This window comes from Stenella coeruleoalba, assembly GCF_951394435.1.
Source record: "Stenella coeruleoalba genome assembly, chromosome: 13".
Classification (NCBI taxonomy): Eukaryota; Metazoa; Chordata; class Mammalia; order Artiodactyla; family Delphinidae; genus Stenella; species Stenella coeruleoalba.
Window position 1 is genome coordinate 26854283 of NC_137159.1, and position 24318 is coordinate 26878600.

At 39.4% G+C, this 24318-nt stretch overlaps 1 protein-coding gene across 5 annotated transcripts in view; it reads right to left on the bottom strand.

Moving 5' to 3' along the window:
• LOC307195715 (uncharacterized protein) overlaps positions 1-23497 on the bottom strand; it is a 98376-nt gene extending 74879 nt beyond the window's left edge. For 3 of the 5 annotated variants that reach the window (XR_013830935.1, XR_013830936.1, XM_079940080.1), the window contains exons 1-4: positions 23310-23491; positions 21082-21145; positions 18711-18952; positions 16657-16747 (exon numbers count right to left, since the gene is read on the bottom strand). The gene's annotated coding sequence lies outside the window, so the exon portion shown is untranslated. Of the gene's footprint in view, positions 1-16656; positions 16748-18710; positions 18953-21081; positions 21146-23309 lie in introns of all 5 variants that reach the window. The other 2 variants (XR_013830934.1, XR_013830937.1) reach the window with 2 other exon arrangements.
• Positions 23498-24318: the final 821 nt, after the last annotated feature.

Here is a 24318-nt window from a genome sequence, read left to right on the forward strand (position 1 = left end):
GGAGAATAATAATATGAATAGATAAATTTACACAAATCATTTTGAAGTATATATATTTGATAATACTTTTTTCCACAAATCTACACAATTGCACATTTAGTGGTGATAGTAAATGAACTACATTTGCTTCTGAAAACTTGCTAAGAAGGATGGCTACTAAAAACTACAACTTGAACCCAAAACAATTGATTTAGTTCATTGGTCCCCACTCCTTAGCAGTTTTAATATAGAAGAAAATAGACGCATATATTTCTTTTCTGCCATAATATGACATCATATAAGGAATGTGATTTTATTCGCTAGAAATAAGATTTGCTTTTGTTATTTTAGTACATTTGATCACATAAGAATAATTCTAGATTTTTTCCCCTCCTGTGACTCTCATAGCATCCCCATCTAAAATAGACTTTGGAGATTTAGATCAAATGTCTTATCAATTGTCCTAGACTGCTTACTATGTGCTTTCACTATAGATTTTAATGTCAATAGAGAAAGGAGAAGGAAAAGTCAGAGGGAAATGAAACAGGTGTATGCAACACCCCTCTCTACTACAGACATTTCTCAGAATTCTGGGGGAAGTTGCATCTATAAGTGGAAAGTTTTTCACCATGGAACTCACGGTGGTTGAACTTCTCATGAAGAATTTTTGTTTCACTACTGAAGAAAAATATGTTTGATTTTACCATAACTGAAAAGTTCTCCTGTTTCTACTTCTGAGGTTTGCCCTCAAGACTACTGTTTACCTAATGGAAGGGACTCCTATGCATGGAGGAAAAAGTGCACCATTTGAAGGAAAAGCTAAAGGAGTGATATTCAGGTAGCTCCTCATTCCACCAATGAAAACATACACATAGATTTTCCACTTTACACCTCATTTTCCACCTTATTTTCATGATTTTGAAATGAATATGTAGGGTCTGATGAGTTTGTCAATAGTCTATAATTATTAGTGTTATTCAAATAGAATACAAATGATAAGCCATATGTAAAAATGCTGTGTGAATAAACTGCTATACCCCAAATAATACAAATGAGTGAATGGCAGTAAATGCTAAGAGGGATTAACAACATAAAGGATATTAAAAAAATGATGACCGTATTTCATATTTATGTGTCTTTTTCTCTCTCACTCTTTTTTTTTTTTTTTTTTTTTTTTTTTTTTGTGGTCCGCGGGCCTCTCACTGTTGTGGCCTCTCCCGTTGCGGAGCACAGGCTCCGGACGCGCAAGCTCAGTGGCCATGGCTCACGGGCCCAGCCGCTCCGCGGCATGTGGGATCTTCCCGGAACGGGGCACGAACCTGCGTCCCCTGCATCGGCAGGCAGAACACTCAACCACTGCGCCACCAGGGAAGCCCTTCTCTCTCACTCTTACTCAACTCCTAAATAACTAAGAGGATATGCTCACAAATGGTAAGCATGTTTTGGATATTCGATGTGTGTTTGTGGGAAAGAACAAAAAAAAAAACTGCCTCAATTAGGTCAAATATCATACAAGAGATGAATGAGATTAGAGATGGGATTGGGATTTGTGTTAGTTACTCAATAGCTAACCAGTCACAGATATGACAGTGTAGTGCAATATGCAAATATACTTTTAAACAACTTCTCTTAAGTTATCTACTGTCTGTAAAGACAATCACACTCAACTGCTCTGCACTTAACCCCAGAGCTTCTGAGTTAGAATCTGTTAGAAATAGGTACAGGTTTCATTGCTTTGGCAACATTTACATGGCTCTGCATCAGGCAATACAACTGCTAAGGTCACACTCTGGGAATTCAGGAAAGGCTAGTGTCCAGTTCTGGTCGTTCTACCACCCAACTGTGTTCTAGGGTAAATTCCTGATGAAAAAAAAAAGAAAAAGAAAAACCCTGAAGACGCTGCAACAGTATTTCCTACTTCACAGGGTCATCATGGGGATAAAAGGTCATTAGGATAAAGTGCCTCTCAACCAGGAAACACTGATAAATGCTACTGATGCTACCATCATCATCATCACGACCGATCAAGAACATATTGCCACATGGAAATTCAACATTCCCTGGGCCATTCACAACTTTCCTTTAAAGGACTCATATTCTATGTGGGGTCTTAACACCTTCAAATAACAGAAAATACATGTCTTTACGCCTTTTTTTCTGTAGCTAATTTTGGCATCTTTCACCTCTGTCCACTTAAGTGTTGGTTTAGCATATTCTTGTCACACAAAGAAGCTACTTCCCAAAGAGAGGAACAATGTGTCAAGTGACAAAGACATTGAGTGAAGTCTTTCACATCCTAGATTGTCCACGGTACAGCTCAGCTGGTCTCTGGGTCGGAAGGCCTGGGTCTACTTTGCTCGTCTGTTACAGGCGAAGGGACATGGTCCTTAGCATGTGGTCTGTGAAACAGAGGCAGCTGAGGGTAGAATTATAACACAAGCAGAACTGGCTTCAATTCTTCCTTCTTAGGTCTTTTTCTTCTTGTTCACCTGTTCAAGGACCTTGCCTGCCCTCTGTCCCTGCCAGGACGATGTTACATCTGCCTGGATAAGTAGGTCACCATTGTATATCAGGAAAGGTCTTATTTGTAATCATCAGGAACCAGATATGGCTAATTTGAGCAGAAAAGGAAACTTTTGGAAGTTTATGGTTAGGTCTCAGTAACTAGAAGCAGACTAAACAACCAAAAGCCAAGGCTATGCTACTGCAATTATAGGATCAGCCCAAAGTGATGTTATAAGTCCTAGCTGGCCTTGCTACCAAGCAGGAACAGGAAACAGGAGGTTGACCCAGCACTGCTGGTCTTGCTTCTTTACATCATTTATTTGTAATTCAAAATCCAAGAGAGGGGTGCAGTTGGCCAACTTGAGGTTGCCCGACTGTTTTCCATCTGTAAGGGAGACTGAGCATGTGAGTAAACAGTGTATCTGACATGTTCAGCTTGTATAACGAGAGGAAGGCTCTGTTTCTCACCAAGACCCACAAAGTGGAAAATTCCCCAAAGAGAAAGGAATTTCAGATCAGATGCTTGGAAAGTTAAAAACAACAACAACAAACAAATGCAGATGTGGAATTAAAGACATGGAGTCATTAAGAACCTATATGTGGAGTGATTCAGACCTGAGTTCACATCTGGAGCAAGCTACTTAATCTTGCCGAGCTTCAATTTTCTTTAAAGGAAACAACGTGGAAGATGATATCCACATGTAACTTGTGGTACACATGAAGGAGGGTAGTACAGTATATGATGCCTGGCACATCCTATGCATTTTCTAAAACTACTAGTAGTACTATTATTATTGTTACTTATTATACAATTTATTGTAGAAATTAACAGGGAGAGTATTAATAAATGTTAATACAGTGCTAAGTGTCACATTTATGATCTCAACTAATTATTTGTTGATTCAACAAACATTCCACATATCAGAAAGTAACCTGTTAGTGCATGTGTGTATATATATATATATATATATATATATATATATATATATATTTTTTTTTTTTAACAGAAGAAAAGAAACCCTGAGGCTTAGAAAGTGTAAACAATGTACCAGAAGTCACTCATTTAAGAGGTAATGGAATATTATTCAGCCTTAAAAAAATGAAGGAAATCCTTTCATTTGTGACAATATAGATGAAACAGGAGTACATTATGCTGACGAAATAAGCCAGACAGGATAAATACGAATGATATCATTTATATATGGAATCTAAAAAGAAAAAAAGCCACACTCATAGAAACAGAGTAGAAAACTGGTTGCCAGGGGCTGGGGCGTGGGTGGGGAAAAGAGGGGAAGACTGGTAAAAGGGTACAAACTTTCAGCTGCAGGATGAATAAGGTCTGAGGATCTACTGTATAACATAGTTACTACAGTCAATAATACTGTATTGTATAACTAACATTTTCTGAGAGAATAGAACTTAAGTGTTCTCACCAAAAAAAGAAAAAAAGGAAAAAGGTGTCATGAGCTGTTAGATGTATTAATTAACGTGATGGGAAGGATCCTTTTACAACAGATATGTGTATCAAATCATCATGATATACTCTTTGACTATCTTACAATTTTGTCAATTATACCTCAAGAAAACAGAAAAAAAAAGAGGTAATAAAGATGAGACTCCAATCCAGGATTATCCAGCTCAAAAAACTACACTTTTAACCATTACAATATAGTATCCATCCATATGTTGTAACTGTTAAATGCTTAACACAAAGGAAACGTTAAATAAATGGTATTTATTCTAACTCTAATGCTTACTAGATATTAGTTATGTGGTATGCTTTGCTTCTAACTACAAGGGTATAAGGTGCAAATTCTTGCTACAGAACATAAAAGCCCCCGTGGTACCCTGTAGGATAAACACAGTACCTGTAAATCTCTCATCTCTCAACCCAGAGTCTCCTCAAGTTGGAGGTCTTTACCCCCTTTATAATGTGGGAATAATGCCTTTCCCACATTTGCACTGGGCATGAAAATCCATACTTCCAGGTGTATACTGAACCTCCACTTAGCTCTTCGTCACCTTGGAATCACCAGACCAAAGATCATTTATTCCATTAATATAAATGATGTAGGGATAGAAGTACAGAATATACAGAGAGTGTTGGAGGAATCCAAACAACAAGTCCTCCACTCTCAAAACAAATTTTAGAGTTCCAAAAGTAAAGAGCAATGTTTGGAAATGAAACTAAAAATGAAACTAACATCTACAATTAGCCAAGTATTTATTATGGGCCAGGCTACTTACTTGGCACTTGATAAACATTACAGCTCATCTTCCTGCAGTCCTTCAAAGCATATAATATTGTTTCTATTTCATAGAGAAGAAAATTGTATCTAAGCGGGTTAGTGATTAGCCCAAGACCACAGGGCTAGGCTGTAAGAAAAGAAGGCCAAGTTTCAGTGGTCAAAATGGTGATGGATGTTATAACTAGAAGATTACAGCTAATCAAATAAAAATATTCAAAACGGTCCTAATGTATTATTAGGATTTCTTTAGAATAACTTGGGTGCCTTAGTGAATACAGTAGTGGTAGGCACTACAGTCTCTTTAATTTGCTAATCATACAAATCTACTTTAATATTCTTGGTGACAAGGAGCTAACTACTGATAAGACAGCTTCTTCAGTTTTGGGGCTACTCCAGGGTGAAATGCCGGAACATCTTACTGCCTGCAATGTCACCTAGTTCTACCAGGGGGAATAAAGCAGAACAAGTAGCCACTGTTCTTGACAAATGGATACAGTTTCAGTTTTTCAAAATATGAGTGTCAGATTCATTCATTGTATCAGATAGATCTGTCAAATGGCTTTGCCCATTTACTAATGGATGGCACACTGCAGACACACGTTGGGTCAAAGGACTCAATGTCACCTCATTGATACTGTCATCAATATAATTTGTATTGGCATTTTGTCTCACCCTGACTTTAAGGACTATGTGAGGAGATCCAAGTCTCCAGACCATGGACTGATCACCTCTGCTTGACACGGTATTCTCTGCTCATTTCCAGAGGGGACCAAGGATGAGCTCTTGTACTTCTGAGTCTACTCACCCTACCTGGCAACACATACTAGCTGGGCTGATTGGATCAAGCAGGAGCCCCAGAGTTTAAATTTCCAGCTGCATTGGAGGAAACAGAGGCTATGCCCCAATCCCATAACCCCTCACTTCTTACTGCTAGCCTATCCTAGGCTGTTCTTGCTGATAGGAGTACTTCATGCTAAAAATTAATTTTGCTTACCTGATGGCAGTCACACAACCTCAAATGCCATTTTTATAAATAAGGCAACCACCAATGGAGTGTGATTTAGGGTTTTTTCTTCTGTAGACCCTGCCTACCCTATAAAATCTCCCATTACTGCATCATGGAGACTATAATCCCTTTCCGAGGGAATAGATTCTTTCCAACCATAAGATGAAATAAGAACTTACATTTCCATACTGCCCAAAAGGAAATAAATTGATTACAAAATGCAGGAGAATGACTGATTTTCCACATTTGTTGTGTTCATTAAAGGGTTTTTGAATGGACTTGACAGTATTAAAGAAGTTCAACACACACAAAATAAAAATTAATAAATGAAGAGAAAAAAATTGCATTTACAACAAACAACAAAATAAACACATTGATATATAAAAGGCTGTTATACATCGATGAAAAATGGATGTCATAAAGTCACAAACTAAAAAGTATTAACAGCCAATAAAGATATGCAAATATGTTCAACCTTGCTATTATTAATCAAAGAAATACAAATAAAATAATTCAGGTGTCATATTTTACTGACTAGAATGACAAAGTTTTAAAAAACTTGATAATACTGGTATTGATAGTGATAATACTGGTACTGATGAGTGTGTGTAAGAAACCACACTGGATGTTAAATTCTTGGTAGAAATAAAAAGCACGGTAACCTTTCTGGAAGACAATATGTCAGTATGTACCAGAACTGACAACCAGCCATTCAAGTTCTAGAAGTCCATTTTAAGGAAATAAACAAATGCTCAAAGACATATGAACAAGGATGCTTGTCTCATTGTTTAGCAAAGCAAAACAGGAATAATCTAAATGTTGAACAGTAGGGACTGGTTAAATAAATAATAGAATGCTGTTCAACCATTAAAAATGATGCTGCAGGGCTTCCCTGGTGGCGCAGTGGTTGAGAGTCCGCCTGTTGATGCAGGGGACGCGGGTTCGTGCCCCGGTCTGGGAGGATCCCACGTGCCGCGGAGTGGCTGGGCCCGTGGGCCATGGCCGCTGAGCCTGCGCGACCGGAGCCTATGCTCCGCAACGGGAAAGGCCACAACAGTGAGAGGCCCGCGTACAGAAAAAAAAAAAAAAAGAAGATGCTGCAGATTTTTATTAGGTGATGAGTAATCATACTTATATTACTAAATAAAAATGTTATAGAACTGTTTTGTAGTTTGATACAATAATTAAAGGTATTTTATACTTGCATTGTATTTATATGCACCCCGTCACAAAAAAGTTTCCAAAGATACTCTCAAAAATGTTACAGAGATGATTTATCAGAAATGGGATTTTGAGTTATTTTTCCTTTAAGTCCTTTCAATTTTGGAGTTTCTGCAATGAGCCTGTATTATTTTTACAATTAAAAATATTTAAATTTACAACAAAAGGATCTAAATTCCTCCAGTTTTCCATTTATTTTCCACCCTGGCTCAGGGCATTTGTGTAAAAAAAAAATCAGCTTATTTTCTCTTTTGTATCAATCTAAATTTACTTTTCATAAGTTAACTATTTTAGTCTGGCAAAAGTTTCACACAGGAAAATTGTTAAGGTCTGAGTATTCTATTACCTTTAAAAGCACTGGAAACTTTGAAATTCTTTCTTTCAGAATTTTCATATAATACTGAAAGGCGGGGGGGAGGTAGCAAAATGAAGGGAAATAGATAGTAGTAGTCAACTTCAATTAAGAAAAAGCAACAAGAGGCAGTTTGTACTCTTTTGATACGGCAGAAGCCCCATGTGTCAACTCATGCTAAAAAATGTATATATACACACACATATATATGTTTGTGTGTATTATATGTATATGTGACACACACACATAATTAATCCACAGTCTTAGGCTAATCACTCATTGTGGCAGAAACAACGAGCTGTTGACTACACTTTAATTAGCTCCTCCAGCCTGTAGAGGCATCACTAGGACCAAGATAGGAGCAACATTCTCCATCTCCGCTCGCATCTGGGTATGGTTCTATCCCAAAGAATGTGACCAGAGGTGACCTGAAGAGTTTATGTCTGAAGGATAACGAGTTGATAATTGTAGCTCGCAGCTTCCTCTCTCCTTTCCTTTTTAGGACAAACGTAGAGCCACTTGATGAAGGTGGTGGGTCCCTGAATAACTGAGCAGAAAACTGACCCTCAGACCACCAAAGTCCATACTACACTCCTGAGTGAGTGAGAAATGAACTGTCCATGTGTTGCTCCACTGAGGTTTAAGGTTTATTATTTAGTGTTTAACTAACGCATTTTTTCTTTAAACCTCAGTTGCCTTCTCTGTAAAATAAAGTCTTTGCAAAGGATCCACTGTAAGTTTTTTCCATTGCTTATGTTTTTATCTTAGTTTTTAATTCTCAGAAACATTGCGCGCATTTTACCTTTTAAGTTAGTAAGTCTACTTTTTTCCCCACAAAGACGGGTTCTTCAAGCTATGGAGAAGTCATAGCAGACTGTTGCTTCAGTTTAAGATACGCATTCACATATGAGATGAGAAGGGTGAGGACCCAGAGAAACGCCTTTGACAGAGGGGAGTGAGAGCATACTGAAGAATGTTTAGTAATAAAGAATTCAGATGGGAGAAACGGATGGGTTACATTGAACAGATTTGCTCAAAGGAATTCTGGAAAGGCAAATATGTGAAAATGTATAGCAAAGACATGAAATGCCTTTTGGTCCCTAAATGGATTTCATTTCAAAGACGTGCATATTGCAAATACATGTACCATAACACTTCTCTGTCCACTTCTAGAATTTTCTAAAGCCTGACAGAACATCTGCAGAGAGAGGATGTCATTCCAAGGTAATCGACTGCAAGTTACTAAATTAAGATAAAAATGTCCTTAACCTTGAACAGTTTTTAAAGAGATTTTAGAAGAAAGGAGCCCTCCAGGGGGTTGTATAACTATATAGTTGTACCCTTTCTAAAAGGCTATTTACAGATACATAATGTTTCACCTCCATTCTTTAAAGTAAAATATAAGATAAAAAAAAATAGTTTGGGGATAATATTTGTTTGGGGCAGCAGGCACTGCTAAGCAGTACCACTCTCTCCTTATTCCTTACTATCAGAGCCCTGGTTTAGGAGACCCCATTATCCTTACGGCTAAGGTGGCCAGTTTAAAATCCGAGCTGATGAGATCTAAGTGCAAGTCTGTTGACCATCTGTGGTAAAATATTTGCTCTCTGAGTTAGACACTGCCTTTTTTTTCTTACTTAATTTCTTTTTTTTTTTTTCCTTTTCTTTCTTCCTGCCCAAATTGTTGGAACACTATTGGAGATTCTGGGGTCACTTTGAAGCTATGTGGACATGCTAGAGATGTGGAAGCTGGAAGAGCGAAGCAACCCAGTCCCCTGGTGATGCCCTTCAGCAGCTGGACTAACGCTAGAGGGTCTATCTCCAAACTTCCTGCTACCCGTGGAAAGTAAGGTAAATCACTCATTCACTTTCTGTTACCTACTAACTGATCCAGAACTCTAACCTCAGGGTTCTAGAACCCTTCTCAGTATCCCATAGTCATACTCATGTTCCGGACTCCTGATCATCAGACTTGCTTATAGCAGATGCATGGGGAGGGCGGGCTCTTCTGGAAGCCCTCATACTTCCTCCCCTACCCCCACCACACACAAATAATGATCTTTATGTCCACTCATCCTTCTATCTACACTCAGAGGCCAGGGCCCCCAGGAAGGCTTCACTGACAACCCTTTACTCCTCTCTACAGGCAGAAAGGGTAGAGGTGTGGGCTCTGGAATCAGACTTCCTAGACTTGAATTCTTAATCTGTTACTTACCAGTTTAGGATGTGGGCAAAGTAGTTACCTTCTCTGGACACCCCTGTAAAAGAGGAACACTAAGTAGCACCTATGTACCTTACTGAAAGGATTAAATGAGCAAATGCAGGTAAAGTTCTTATAATTTTTTCTTGGGTCAATCAATTCTAGCTGCTATTGTTACCTTTGACTAATTTAGGGCAGAGTCCCTTTGCCCTCCTTTGGTTCTCTGGGCCCGTCTCATTCACAACACACACAACCGCATACTGCAGAGTTTTGAAAGGTGGTTCTCAAAATGTGGTCCCTGGGCCAGCAATATCAGCCACACCTGGGAACTGGTTAGAACTCTGGCACTGGAGCCCAGCAATCTGTGTTTTAACAATATTCTCAGGCAAATCTGATGCACACTAAAGGTCGACGACAACTGAGAACATCTGTCTCAGACTCTCCTGGAGGCATTCACCAAAAATAGAGTTACAGGACCTTACACCGGACCAGCTGGAGAAGGGCTCTAGTAATTGCCCTGGTTATCATGCTTGTCATGATTTTTCAGCACATAAATGTTTGAGAATCACTGCCATTTCGAATGTGTGTTTCACTTGTCTGTTTTTCCAGTGGACTTTACTTCCTTGCAAGGAAGGTTTGTGAAGATTTGTTGCTGTTGTTTGCATTATTAGTTTTATTATGCTAATTCTAGAATCTCTGGTGCATAGTGCAATCTCAGGCAGGAAGTAGTGGCTCATTAAAACAGGTATCCCAAAAGTCTTAGTAGAACTTCAAGATTAATTCCTTCAGGAAGAGGTAAAATTGTCATTAGATGCAGATGATACGATACTATATATAGAAAACCCTAAAGACTCTACATGAAAACTACTACAACTGATAAACGAATTCAGCAAGGTAGCAGAATACAAGATTAACATACAGAAATTGGTTGCATTTCTTTATACCAACAATGAAATATCGGAAAGGGAATGTAAAAAAAACAATGCCTTTTAAAATCACAACCCCAAAAATAAAATACTTAGGAATAAACCTCACCAAGAAGGCAAAAGACTTATATGCTGAGAACTGTAAGACATTAATAAAGGAAAGTGAAGATGATTCAAAGAAATGGAAAGACATCTCATGTTCTTGGGTTGGAGGAATTAACATCGCTAAAATGCTCATACTACCCAAAGCAATCTACAGATTTAATGCGATCCCTATCAAATCATCCATGACATTTTTCACGCAATTAGAACAAATAATCCTAAAATTCATACAGAACCATAAAAGACCCAGAATTGCCAAAGCAATCCTGAAGAAAAAGAACAACGTTGGAGGCATAGCCACCCCAGACTCAGACAGTACTCCAAAGTCACGGTAATCAAAACAGCATGGTATTGGCACAAAAACAGAAAGATGGATCAATGGAACAGAATACAGAGCCCAGGAATAAACCCACACACCTCAGTTAATCTTTGACAACTAATCTTTGACAAAGGAGGCAAGAATATATAATGGGAAAGAGACAGGCTCTTCCGCAAGTGGTGTTGGTAAAGTTGGATAGCCTTATATAAACCAGTGAAGTTAGAACACATCCTTTCACCATACACGAAAATAAACTCAAAACGTCTTAAAGACTTAAACATAAGACATGACACCATAAAACTTCTAGAAGAGAACACAGGCAAAATATTCTCTGACATAAATCATACCAAAGTTTTCTTAGGTCAGTCTCCCAAGACAATAGAAATAAAAATGAAAATAAACAAAGGGGACTGAATCAAACTTACAAGCTTTTGCACAGCAAAGGAAACCATAAACAAAATGAAAAGACAACCTACAGAATGGGAGAAAATATGTGCAAATGATGCGACCAGCAAGGGCTTAATTTCCAAAATATACAAACAGCTCATACAACTTGATGACAATAAAAGCAAACAACCCAATCAAAAAAATAGGCAGAAGACTTAAAGAGACATTTCTCCAAAGAAGAAATACAGATGGCCAATAGGCACATGAAAAGATGGTCAACACTGCCAATTACTAAAGAAATGCAAATCAAAACTACCATGAGGTACCACCTCACACCAGTCAGAATGGCCATCATTAAAAAGTCTACAAATAACATATGCCGGAGAGGGTGTGGAGAAAAGGGAACCCTCCTACAACACTGTTGGTGGGAATGTAAGTTGGTGCAGCCACTGTGGAAAACAGTGTGGAGGTTCCTCAGAAAACTAAAAATAGACCTACCATATGATCCAGCAATCCCACTCCTGGGCGTATATCCAGACCAAACTATAATTCAAAAAGACACATTCACCCTGATCTTCACAGCAGCAATATTCACAATAGCCAAGACATGGAAACAACCTAAATGTCCATCAACAGATGAATGGATAAAGACGATGTGGTACATATATACAATGAAATACTACTCAGCCATAAAAAAAAGAATGAAATAATGCCATTTGCAGCAGCAACATGGATGCAACTAGAGATTATCATACTAAGCAAAGTAAGCCAGAAAGAGAAAGACAAATACCATGATACCACTTATATGTGGAATCTAAAATATGACACAAATGAACCTATCTATGAAACAGAAACAGAATCAGAGACATAGAGAATAGACTGGTGGCTGCCAAGGGGGAAGCAGGTGGGAGAGGGATGAACTGGGAGTTTGGGATTAGCAGATGCAAACTGGTATATATAGATTGGCTAAACAACAAGGTCCTACTATATAGCACAGGGAACTATATTCAATATCCTGTGATAAACCATAATGGAAAAGAATATGAAAAACAATGTATATACATATGTAGAACAGAGTCACTTTGCTGTACAGCAGTAATTAACACAACGCTGTAAACCAAGTATACTTCAATAAAAAATAAGTTAATTAAATTTTTAAGAAGATTAATTCCTTCAGAAGAACAAGTACTACACATTCACAAAAAAAGCACCCTTTGAAAGTTTAAATTTTTGAATTTCTTTGCCACTTCCTTAGTTTTGATCATCTTGGACAATATATTTTTAATATTGACTTTTAAAAAGAATTGTGTTTCAGTGTTTGCTATCCTTAGAGAGACAGAAACAGATAAGTACAACTAAATACTTATTTTTCAAAAGTCTCAAAAGTATAAGGGAAACGAAAGTAATTATATCTTCAAATGATTTTGGGGTATGTTTCTAATTTCATACTTCTGATGCGATTAAAGATTAAAACTGTATTAAGACATTTGAGACATGCCGCATTGGTATTAAATGAATTTAATTTTGTGTAAAGTGGTAGAAATATTTTCTTCAGCAAACATACCTGCAGATATAAAATCACAACCATAAATCTACAAAAAAGCAAGCTATTGAATGAAATCTGATTGGTTATTTCCCTGCAGTATGGATCTGCTAATAATTTAATTTACTACTTGCTAACAGAAGCCAAAATTTAAATATACATACATATATATGTGTGTGTATATATATATATATCTCTTCAATTTTAAATCATTCATATACATGAACGAGTATACATACACATATATAACAACTGTTCACATATATATATATATATATATATATATATATATATAAACAATTTAAATTAAAGAAAGTACAGCTGGTGGCCTATTTTTTCCCCCCGATTTCTAAAGAAAACCATATTCTATTCTAGGCAGTGGAATGTCAATCCACCTTAAGGGCTGTTCAATGAGCATATCTGAGAAACCACTGGTTTAGCCAATGATGTACTTATTGAGGGAGGCCCTAGTGCCACTGTCAAGAGCTTATCCACAGGAGAGATAAGATGGTACTTGTTTGGTTTGTGAAAAGAAGGAGTAGTGAGGAACGGCAGGTAGCTGCAGGCTGATGACACGTGATGTCCATATATATGTAGAACCAACACACCCATAATTGCACCCATTTTCCATACCCAAATCCAAAGCCTTTATATCATTAATCCCAGGCAAAAATGGTAAGATTCATGTGTGTTACTATCCCACGGCTTCAAGATGCCTATAAACTCATATGAGTATGTCTTAGTTTTATCAGTGGAGGACAAACCAGGCTTCTATCACCAAGCCCCATTCCATAACAGGCAAACCAGTCCAAGACTTCTCTGAGTGCTGCAGGAGAGTCTATGGAAGGGGCGCTCACTCCACTGTGATGCCTAAAATGCCTTTGCACAGAGCAAACATTCAATACATGCTGAGTGAATGAATGAGTGAACTGGTGTCATAAAACAGGCTTATTTCAGGGAAATTCCATTCAACAGGCTGGCATTCCTTCCTACCCATCTTAACTGTTAAGCTTGCCATCAGACAAAAATTTAATTATAAAACGTTAGAGCTGAGGAGATTTTAGAAACTGTCTACTCTCCAGAGGTATACAACTTTAATTTAGTGATAAAAATCACTAGGAGTGACTTAGGAGTCTATCAGACCTGAGTCCAAATTCCACATCTACCATATTTTCATGAGCAAATAACTACCTCTGAGGCTCTGTTCCATGTATGCATTATGGGATATCATAATAATACATACATTAATTGTAGGACTATCAGGGGATGAAATGACACAATCCATTTGCCATGGTCGGCTAAGTAATTTGCACCAAGTAAGCACTCAAGACATTAGCCAATATTAATAGCGGAGAGATGAAAACAAAACTCTGGGACTGATGCCTACCCTAGTGGCCCCAGTGGTCATAATGACTTTCTTCCATTCAGCCTGCTCTCTTCTCACTACGACTAAGGAAGAGAAGATGAACAAATTAGGAATAACAATTTGAAAATGGTTTTATACTCCCTGAATGAATGGAATTATAATAAAATGATTCATGAGTTCTGCAGAAATATGATGAGACTTTAGATCTTTATGTTAGTTCTCTACAAAACCAATTTATGGCCCTAAGATGTACCTTCCCACCCAGCCCCATCCTTACCAGTATCAAATATCATTGTAAATGGAAAAGTCAACAACACATAATCAACAAGCTAAGTTACAAGCCAGTGAAGTCTCGGAGGTCTGATAGAGAAAATTCAGATTTATCATTATATGTAAAAATAAGATGATATGAAGAACTCAATCTAAAAAATATTACCTGGAGATCTATAATCTCTACAATAGTGCTATAAAAAGTAAAGAGCTAGAAATCTATTTAGATGGTTTTCCTTATAAGAAAGCACTTTCTGTATAACTTTTAATGTACTATTGATGAGAACAATTCAACAAAATTCAAATAAATATCTGCAGATGTCCTACAAGAAGAAAAGAACAGAGTTAGATGTGACAGGGGATAACTGGACTTCAGGATGAGTAAGACCCTATACTTGACCTCAATAAATTAACATGAAATACAGTGGATGAGTCATGTACAGAATGTCAGAATTCTAAAAGGCCAAGCTAAGTACCAAAAGGAACATGTGCGGACTCTTAAGAAGGAAACAAAATATTGGTTAGTTGATTACGAAAAGGCAGAAGGGAGTAGGTTCCCTTTGGCTGCTCTTTGAAGAGATCACTTCCTTTCCCCCCTAGTCCTGAGGCTAGGGTGGCATGGGCAATAGAGGAATGTGGGGACTGAGAATCACTTCTACTCTCACCAGAGTGGCTGGAAGCAGATTTTCTTACCAGGATGTAGTAGTAAGCTAATATTTAAGGGTTCTTGAGGTCAGAGAGAAGGGTTTGAATACTCCGGCTCCATCTCTTGCTGTGGGTCAAGTTTCTTACCTTTCCAGCACCTCGGCGTCTTTATCTGAAAGTTGGGGATGATGATAATGTCTCCCACCTGAGTGTGAGAGCTATATGCTATAGTGCATACGCAGGGCTAAATTTGGTGCCTGGCAAACAGAAAGTGCTCAGTACGGCAGGCGAGTGTGGTGACAATAAAGGCAAAGATGACGGGGGTAGTGCCGGTGTTGCTTCTGCCCCCAGAACAGGCTCTGACTGGGAGAGAGTTAAAGCACCTTTGGGTTCATGGGGGTTTATATATAAGCAACGGTTGATCAATGTGAGCTGGTTGTCCAAATGATTATGTGCAATCTAAGAAAAAAATGGGCCTCGGATCTGCTCAGCTACTTAATAATATTAGCAGCGGTAGTAGTCAAAGAAGCTAAATTTTATTAAGTGTTTATATGCCAAACAACGTGCTGAACATTTTAAAAGGATTTACTCACTTATTACAACGAGGCTATACGCTAGGTCCTGATAATGTTATTCGTCTCTTTCAGATGTTGACTGAGCCTCAGACGGGTTACAAAAGCATCTAAGATCCCGTTGTCAGTACATGACGGAAATGAGTTCAAATCCAGCCTGTCTGACTTGTTCTTAATCACTAAGGTATGAAATTAAGCATGTTGCCCTTTGCCTGATTCTCCTTCTGAGGCCTGAATATTTCACTTAGCTCTCTGAGTGCAGAAGAGAGAAAATTCTCTCTCCTTGACCCAACTTGGCATCAATATCCAACTCCCCTTCTCAAAATGGGTTGCTTCAACGAGCAGCAATGAACGCCGGGTCGTGGACCAGTCACCTTGATGACTAAGAGTCAGACACTAGGGAAAGAAAATGCTCTGTGACAAACCTACCCTTGTACAGAAACAAGACAGAAATGGGGAGACAGGGCAGAAGATAATGGAATAAGGCATAGGAAAAATAGCACCTGGCATCGTGATAGTAATAATAATAATAGTAGTAGTAATAGTAATAATAGTAGACTTTACTATGCTCTAGGCATTGTATTAAGTGCTTGGTGTAAGTGACTTCGTTTTAACATTGAAAACAAGTCTATGGGGATGAAATATTATTAACATCATTTTATAGGCAGGAGTATTGAGGTTCAGGTAATCAGGTAAATTGCCCAAGCTCATAATGGTTAGCAAGTGGAAAGCAGAGATTTGAACCAGCACCTACACTCCTAACCATTATGCTATAACCATTATGCTGAAGACATAAGAATTCCAATGGTCTTTCCCCATAACCCACTCCTGCACTCCAGACTTAAATAGTCCAAGATCAAGAGAGAGCAAGCTTGGAGTTGCCACTCTTCAGTGAGTGTCAATCATTTCAAAACAGTGTATTTGCTAACAAGATGCAGTTCCTGTGATAATCTTCTCAACCAGGTATCAAGAAACAGGAAGCAAAGATTCAAGTAACAGTATGTTCCTACTTACGAGGAAGGTGGGACAGCATAGTTGACACTGGGCTTAACTGTTCTGGAAAACGTGGTCCCAGTAGGCATACACGCTGGTACATTTTCCCCACCTACCAAACACAAAAGAAGTATTTCATTTCCATGTTGCTCTTCAAAGTTCCACCTCATTCGTGCCTGTCATTCATCCTCTGGCCTCTTCCTGTCTCCATTTCTGTACAGAAAGGTGCTGAGTCTCTGCTCTCAGATACGAAAAGGGTGTGTTAGGAGAGGGAGCCATGGTACCTCAATGTCTTTTTTTTTTTCATCTTAATTCTATTATGCCAACTCCACTGAACTTAATTAGAGTGAATACCGAATTACACAATTACCCTCTGTTCTATTCTTCAGATGTTATATTTTGATAAAATTTACGACATGCTGCTCTCCCCTTGAACACCAGATGAACACTAGAAATGGATGTGTGTTGACATAAAATCTGTTATAATTACAATTAAAGTATAGCTTACATAATGATAGTGTTAACATAAAATTATAGATGTGTAGAGACAACGTGGTCATGCATTTTTTAGTATAAGTACATGCTTAGACCAATATCTGTTAGCGGAATGAAGATGGAAGAGAATTTTGGTTAAGCCACAAAGGCTGTTTAAGGACTTGCAGATAGCTAAGGGGAACTCAAAGACCAGTAAGGTAATATTTCCCCTGCCATGTTTTCGATTGCAAAGTGAAGGGAAGATGTGAAAGTAAGTACCCCTATGGAAATTACAAGACAAGTACATTTTTTTCCTTGAATACCTGGGCAAATGCTTAAATTCTAATGTATATCAGTGATGCAAATTTTCAACTGAGTTTGATAAATCATAAAATAATAATTATACATATATGTATATAAAACTGCATGGAACTAGACAGTTCAGAATTACTTCTAATTAAAGAGGTACCCTATGACAACTAACTTAAACCTTACAAAATATGGTTCCAAGTACCCTATCAGAGTGAAAAGTAGGAGACTGAAAGGTTTATTGTAAATGTTTGTAGTCATGGTGTCTTAACTAAAACTACTGTGTCACAAATACTATTAAAATAATTGTGACATTTTCTTCACTTTTACTGCAAACAACAAAACAAACTATAGGTATTTTTTCATTTCAGGTAATTATTTTAGCTAACAGTTATTAAATGTTTTGAGAAGACAGAGTGCTAATTGCATTACTTCATTTTATCTTTAAAATAGCGCTTCCATGTAATTATTCTTAATATCTCCATTGTATTAAAGTGTATCTCTAGTTTAGACCTTTCTTCAGAACTGCAGACTTGTGTATCCAACTGTGTACTCAGCATCTCTACTTGGACGTCACGAAAACAACTCAAATCTTATACCTCCAAAACTGGTCTTTAATGCCCCAAACATGCTCTACCCCAAACTTTTTCCATCTTAGGTGACAGTAACCACACCTTTCCAGTTCCCCAGGCCCTAAATCTCGAATTCACCCTTGACCCCCTCTTCCTTCCCATTCTTGCATTCAATCTACCACGAAATGCTGTCACAACCTTCGCAATGTGCCACTTCTGAGAATTACCAGCCGCTAGCAGCCTGGTGCAGGCCACCAACATAGACCTCGAGGATCCTGTAGTCGCCTCCCGAGATTCTCCCTGACTCCACTCTCTCCCCACATCCTCAAGGCCACAGATAGAGTTATGCTTTTCAAACAAGAGACAGTTCATGCCACACCTCGGCTAAAATCCTGCCCCTGGCTGCCTACATTTAGAGTAAAAGACACAATGCATGTGATGGCCTCCCAGGACTTACCCAATCCATCCCATCACATATCCGACCTCCAGCCGTCCTGCTGTCTCTTCCTCCCCACTGACTAAGTCAGCCAGGGTGGCCTCCTTGATATTCCTCCAAGCTGCCCGGCATATTTCTGCCTTAGAGTTTTGGGACTGGTTATTCTTGCTCCCAGGGAGTGGTCTCCCCATCATACATTCTGACAACTCCCTCACTTCAAGTCTTTGCTCAAATGTCAACTTATAAAATCCACCCTGACTACCCTATTTAAAATCAGAACCTACCTGTACACTCCTCCAGCACTCCCAACCCAAGCCTCTTCAGTGAGCTTCACATCCTTTTCCTTATCCCGTAGCGCCCATCAACTTGTGACAAAGCACAGAATTTATTTATAACATCCGTTTCCACACGAGAGTGTAAGGAGGGAGAAAGCACACAAGAAGGAGCACGCAGGCAAAGGCTCTTGTCTAATTTATTCATTGATACGTCCAAGCATAGAGAACAGGAAGATCCTTGATAAATAGTCCTGAAAAAGATACAGATGAGGAAACTAGTAGTAAAGCTCAGAAAGTTTAAGTAACTTCCTCAAGGTTCTAGAGCTAGAAGAGGGTCACAGTAGAATTCACACTTGGGGATGTCTAACTTCAAATCTCTTAGCCTCTCTGCTATCGTTTTTTTCTTCTTTGCGGTACGCGGGCCTCTCACTGTTGCAGCCTCTCCCGTTGCGGCGCACAGGCTCCGGACGCGCAGGCTCAGCAGCCATGGCTCACAGGCCCAGCCGCTCCGCAGCATGTGGGATCTTCCCGGATCGGGTCACGAACTCTCAACCACTGCGCCACCAGGGAAGCCCCTCTCTGCTATCTTAAGTCCATGCAATTCAGGATTTGTTTTAATCAGTGCCATGGAAATTCTCACTCCACTGAATAGGATCACTAAAGTGTTCTCTGTCTAGATTTATATACATATTTTCCATTTAAACAAAGGAAACAGAAGAGGGGAATTCATCATGGGTTATTGCGGTAGTTTTACAGCAATTTAAGCAATAATGACATTTAAGTAATAGTGATATTTAATGATAGCATAATAATAATAAAATAATAGCTCTTAAATGTATTGAAGATGAATTGCATGCTGAACTCGGTGCTAAAATATTTCCATGTATATTTTGTGCAAAATCCTTATGAATATTCTATCAGATGAGCTTTATGTGTAACTCCACCAGGCATACTTCTCTTATTCCGCTTTCAAAGATAAGGAAATTGATGAGAAGTGTGGTAACCGTTTGATCAAGATGAGACTGGTAATAAGTTGTGAGTATGAATTTAAATTCAGGTCTAACTCCAGAATTTGATTCTCAATCCATACATGAAAATTCTGATAATTCCTTTGATAAGGGTATGGTCTATGTTCTCTCCTGGAAAACATCCCCCATTATGTCTGCCTGTGCTCATACCTTCAGAACACAGTCAAGTTTGAAACATGATAAAAATGTTTAAATAGTGTGCTTTAATAAATGGAAATATCTTCATCTAAACAATAACACAAAAAGGCAGGCTGAGCCCTTTGAAGTGGCTTCGTTGCTATCTTCCATCCAGAACAAGAGAAGGAATCAACAGCTGCTGCAGAGTAAAGAAAGCATGAAACCCAGAGATGGAGGATTCTGTAAATGACCAATTACAAGACTATTAAGCCACACTTTCATAGCAAGAGGCAAAATATTCCATTAAACTGAAAATTCTTCTACCCCTCACTCCAAGGCCCACACAAACATTAATGTTGCATTTATTAGGATGTATTTCCTGTGCTCTATCAACTTGACTTTCAGCAACTGTATTAATACAGTCCTTTCGCTTTGCACATATATCTGAATGATGGATTCCATGACTGGAGTTTTGTACAAAGAGTGGAGTGAATGAAGTAAAGTTTGGGACGAGCCATCATAATCCATAATGATGGGCACTGAATCAGGACAAGAAGAAACCTCTCTTCTCATTTATTTGAATGAAAATTCTACTATATGTTTATTGCCTCTGTACAGGGCCATCTGTTGAATAGTGGAAAACAAGCATCTTTCATTTGGAGGTAGGATTTGTGTGCTCAAGTTTCTATGGGCCTGCAGAATTAATCTTGTTTTAGAAATGAAATAAAATGTAATTTCTTACTGTAAGTAGATGTGGTTAAGCAACTGGCAACTTTGATGTCTTTAAATCACTGCAGTTTCAGGGTAGGCAAATCTATAATTATTTCAAGCACTTCTTTATTGGTGCAACAATTGAGCAGTGTACATAGTGGTCAACAACCTGGGCATTGTCAGACGACTCTAAGTTTGAATCTAGACTTTGCCACTCACCAGCTATGTGACTTTCAGCTATGAGAAGCACTTTCTTCAGCTTTACAGTGTGGATTATTACATGCCCTTTGCAGAACTACTGTAAGAACTAAATGTATATGGGCACAGTGGCTCATAGTAAGGGCTCAAATTAGTACTGTGGTCACTACTAGTAGTATTGAAAAGAAATTAGAACTTCTATTCTCATAAAGTGGGATATGTGTCCCTTTATCATTGTAATTTCATACCATTTTACTTTTGACCTTATAATTTAATAGCTTGATCCAAGAAACATTTAGCAGTAAATATAATTGAAAGAAGATTACCTGTCAAACATGAAATACTGTAGCATCAAGTGTGCTGGCACAATACTCTTCTCCGATAATCAACCTGTAAAAATATGTTATTGTCTTCTTTTTAATTAAGCACATTGAACATACATATTTACTGTGCCAATTGGCGAAAGGTCCATTAATTAATCAGTCTAACTATATGTTGCATAAACGTCTTCTAAACATAATCGTATATGTATTTTATTTGTTGGGAAAATGTGTTTGAGATTGTTCTTTTCTGCCTATTTAAAGTAAAAGAGGGTGAGAAGTAGAGTTAGGCTTAATGTACTTTGTACTCCATTATGCCATGAAAATGCTTCTGTGCCCCGGAGACAACAACAAAAGATTTGCTTTAATAACAAGAATCAAGTATGTTCTAAAGCTTCCAGGTAGGAGGCGTATAGGTTGCAGTTTATATCAGAAGTCTTTGCTCTCTCTCTCAACTGCGTCTAGATGGGAAAGATGTGGTCACAAATGCTTCAAGGTGATATAGTAAATGTTGGAAAAGAGGGGGGTAGGAGGCAGAGTTTTGAATATCTCAAACCTGAGCTAGAAGGATTTTATTTAAAGAAAATAGCGGATATTATTTTTCACTTAAGGAATGCCACTCAGCAAACCTGACATTAATGTAGGAAATTAGCTCTTTTAGCTATGATGCTTTCAAATGCACATGGCTGAAAACAAATTCAAAATAGTCAAAGGAAATTTAAAAACAAAAACCAAACAACAACAACCACCTCAACAAACAAGTACTAGAAATTCAGGGATGCAGCCATATTCAGATACAGTTGGATCTGGAAGTTCCAGAGTATCAGCAGGGTTCCAGCTCTCTCTCCATCGCTCAGCCCTGCTTACCTCTGCAAGACTTTATTTTACAGAAAGTCTCTTCTTGTGCTGGATGGTAACTGGGAGTCCCAGAGTCGTATCTCCCCAGCTTAGAAATTCCAGAGAGAAAAGACAATTCTTCCATTTTTCTCTGAGAGAAAAGTCCTGGGGAGGAATCTGATAGACTTAGCCGAGGTCAGATGCCTACCCATGAGCCAATCACCTGCTTTACTGGAGTTCAGTCCCTGGAGACTCATGGGGGGGGGGGGGGCCGTGAGGAGGCAGGATGGCATTATCTGGCAGTTCTCCAAGAAAAGCCTGCTGTTTTTGTAAGATGAAAGGGGAGAGGACATGGATAATGAAACCTGTATCTGCTTCTGTAAAATCCACAGAATCTTACTCCCTGCCCTGTGTCGATGACCATGCAGTAAGCTGACCCAGGAGGTCATTTTTCCCACAACAGTCTTCATATATATGACTAAGGAACACACTGGTAAAAGAATATGGGAGAAAGTCTGAGTATGACAAGTCAGCTAGACTGATATTAACTAAAAAAGCTGTGTGAAAATATCCTTAAAAAGTTGCCCCCAACTCACTCAAAGTCCAAAGTTGGAGCTGGAAATACAATGTCATGGAGTTTGGATAAGAACAGGTTTTCTCCAAGCTGAACTATGACACAGAGATTAGAGACTTCTAGAAACTATACTTTTTCAAAGAAAAAACATCACATGAGAAAAATGAGGCCTAGAAAAATTAAACGACTTAAGGTAACATAGCTAATTAATGGCAGGACAGAGACTAGAGTATACTTTGTGTAATTGGCTATGGTCTTTTTTGTTTGTTTTTGTTATCACTTCAAAACGAGACAAACTTAAAGAAAGGAAACACAACCAAGGCTCAGTGGTTGGAAAAGAGATGGATGTGAACGCCCACTTGTTTCTTACGTATAAAGTTACCCCTCGCAGTGTTTTGGAGGAGAAAACGCTGGCTCTTCCCAACGTTGGTTACATACACAAAGATTCCAAAGACAAGACAAGTGCTTTGCAAACAAAGTAACTAGCACCAGCTCAGGCTTCCCCGCGCCGGGTCCTACGTTCCACGGTCAGAACCACCAACTGTATCCTCCCGGGGAACAAAGTGATTCAGAAAACCTAGCGTCTTCAGAGAAGGGAGAAAACTTAGCCGGGAAGAGAGTCAGGAGGAAACTTGCTCAGCTTCTTGCTGGGGTCTGAAACGATCCCAACAGAGTCCTTAAACCCCTCAGGTTTCCCCAGTCAAGCACCCTCGCCTCCAACCTGGGCCACCCCAGATCTGACTATCAGAGGAAAGAAGTCTGCGGACGCACGGAGAGCTGACCACCCCACGAGAAGGACCTACGCGCGGCCGCGTCCACTCACCCGCCGCTCCCCGGGAGACTGGAGACCAGCCCGGGGTCCAAGTCCTGGGCGTGGCAGACTCGTCGCTCTCCGGGCCCAGCTCCAGCTCACCTCGGCGCGGCCCGCCTGGGCGCCGCCATCTTGACCAGAAAGGGGGCCTCGCGCCGGAGGCCCCTGAGCGGGCGCCCTGAGCGGAGCCGGAGCGCCGGGGAGCCCCAGGTCGGCGCCCTACGTCCGCCGCGCGCTCGCGCCCCGTCCACGAGCGACGAGAGTCCCGCACGCAGCGCCCTACCCAGGCTTCCGCGGAACCGACGCCCCGCGCAGCCCGCACCACGGCTCAGGCAGCGCCGAGGGCGGCCCGGGCGGAAGAGCGGGCGCGGGGCACGCGCTCGGTAACCTGGCAACGCGGAGCAACCCGGCGTCTCCGGCGAACCCCAGCCCTCCACCAGGAGGAAGCACGGACCCCCGCACCCGCCGCCCAGCCCGCGCCGCCCCTCGGTCGTTCCGCCCGCCGCTGCCCGCTGGCTATGGTCTTTTAAATCCATGATACAACGTCTATATGTAACAAATCTGTTAAACCCTAAATGTTTATGATATTCAAGTAATCCATTATCTGAATTATTCTTGAAGATAAAACATCCAAAGACTTCTTAATTGTATGGGTATACATACATAAAATACACGTGGAGGTAACTTCAAATATAGTATGTGCCTGTCTCTAATTCCTTCCCTCTCCGCTCTTTTAAAAAATGCCCCTTTAAAAATTGCCCACTCACCATTTGTTAGGTAAATTTGCTGAAACACAGTAAATGTGGAGACAGAAATTGTTATAGAGACTATTCCAAATGGCACCGACACCTGTATTTATGAAATTTTTAAAAGGGTAAGTTAGAGTTGATTTTTTTTTAAATCCCACTATAGTAACACCACATCATCCTAGGTGCCCAGTTCTATCCAATTACATAAGATGGAGAAAGAGAGAGAGAGAAACAGAGAGAGAGAGGAGAAAGAGAAAGAAGAAAGGAAGAAA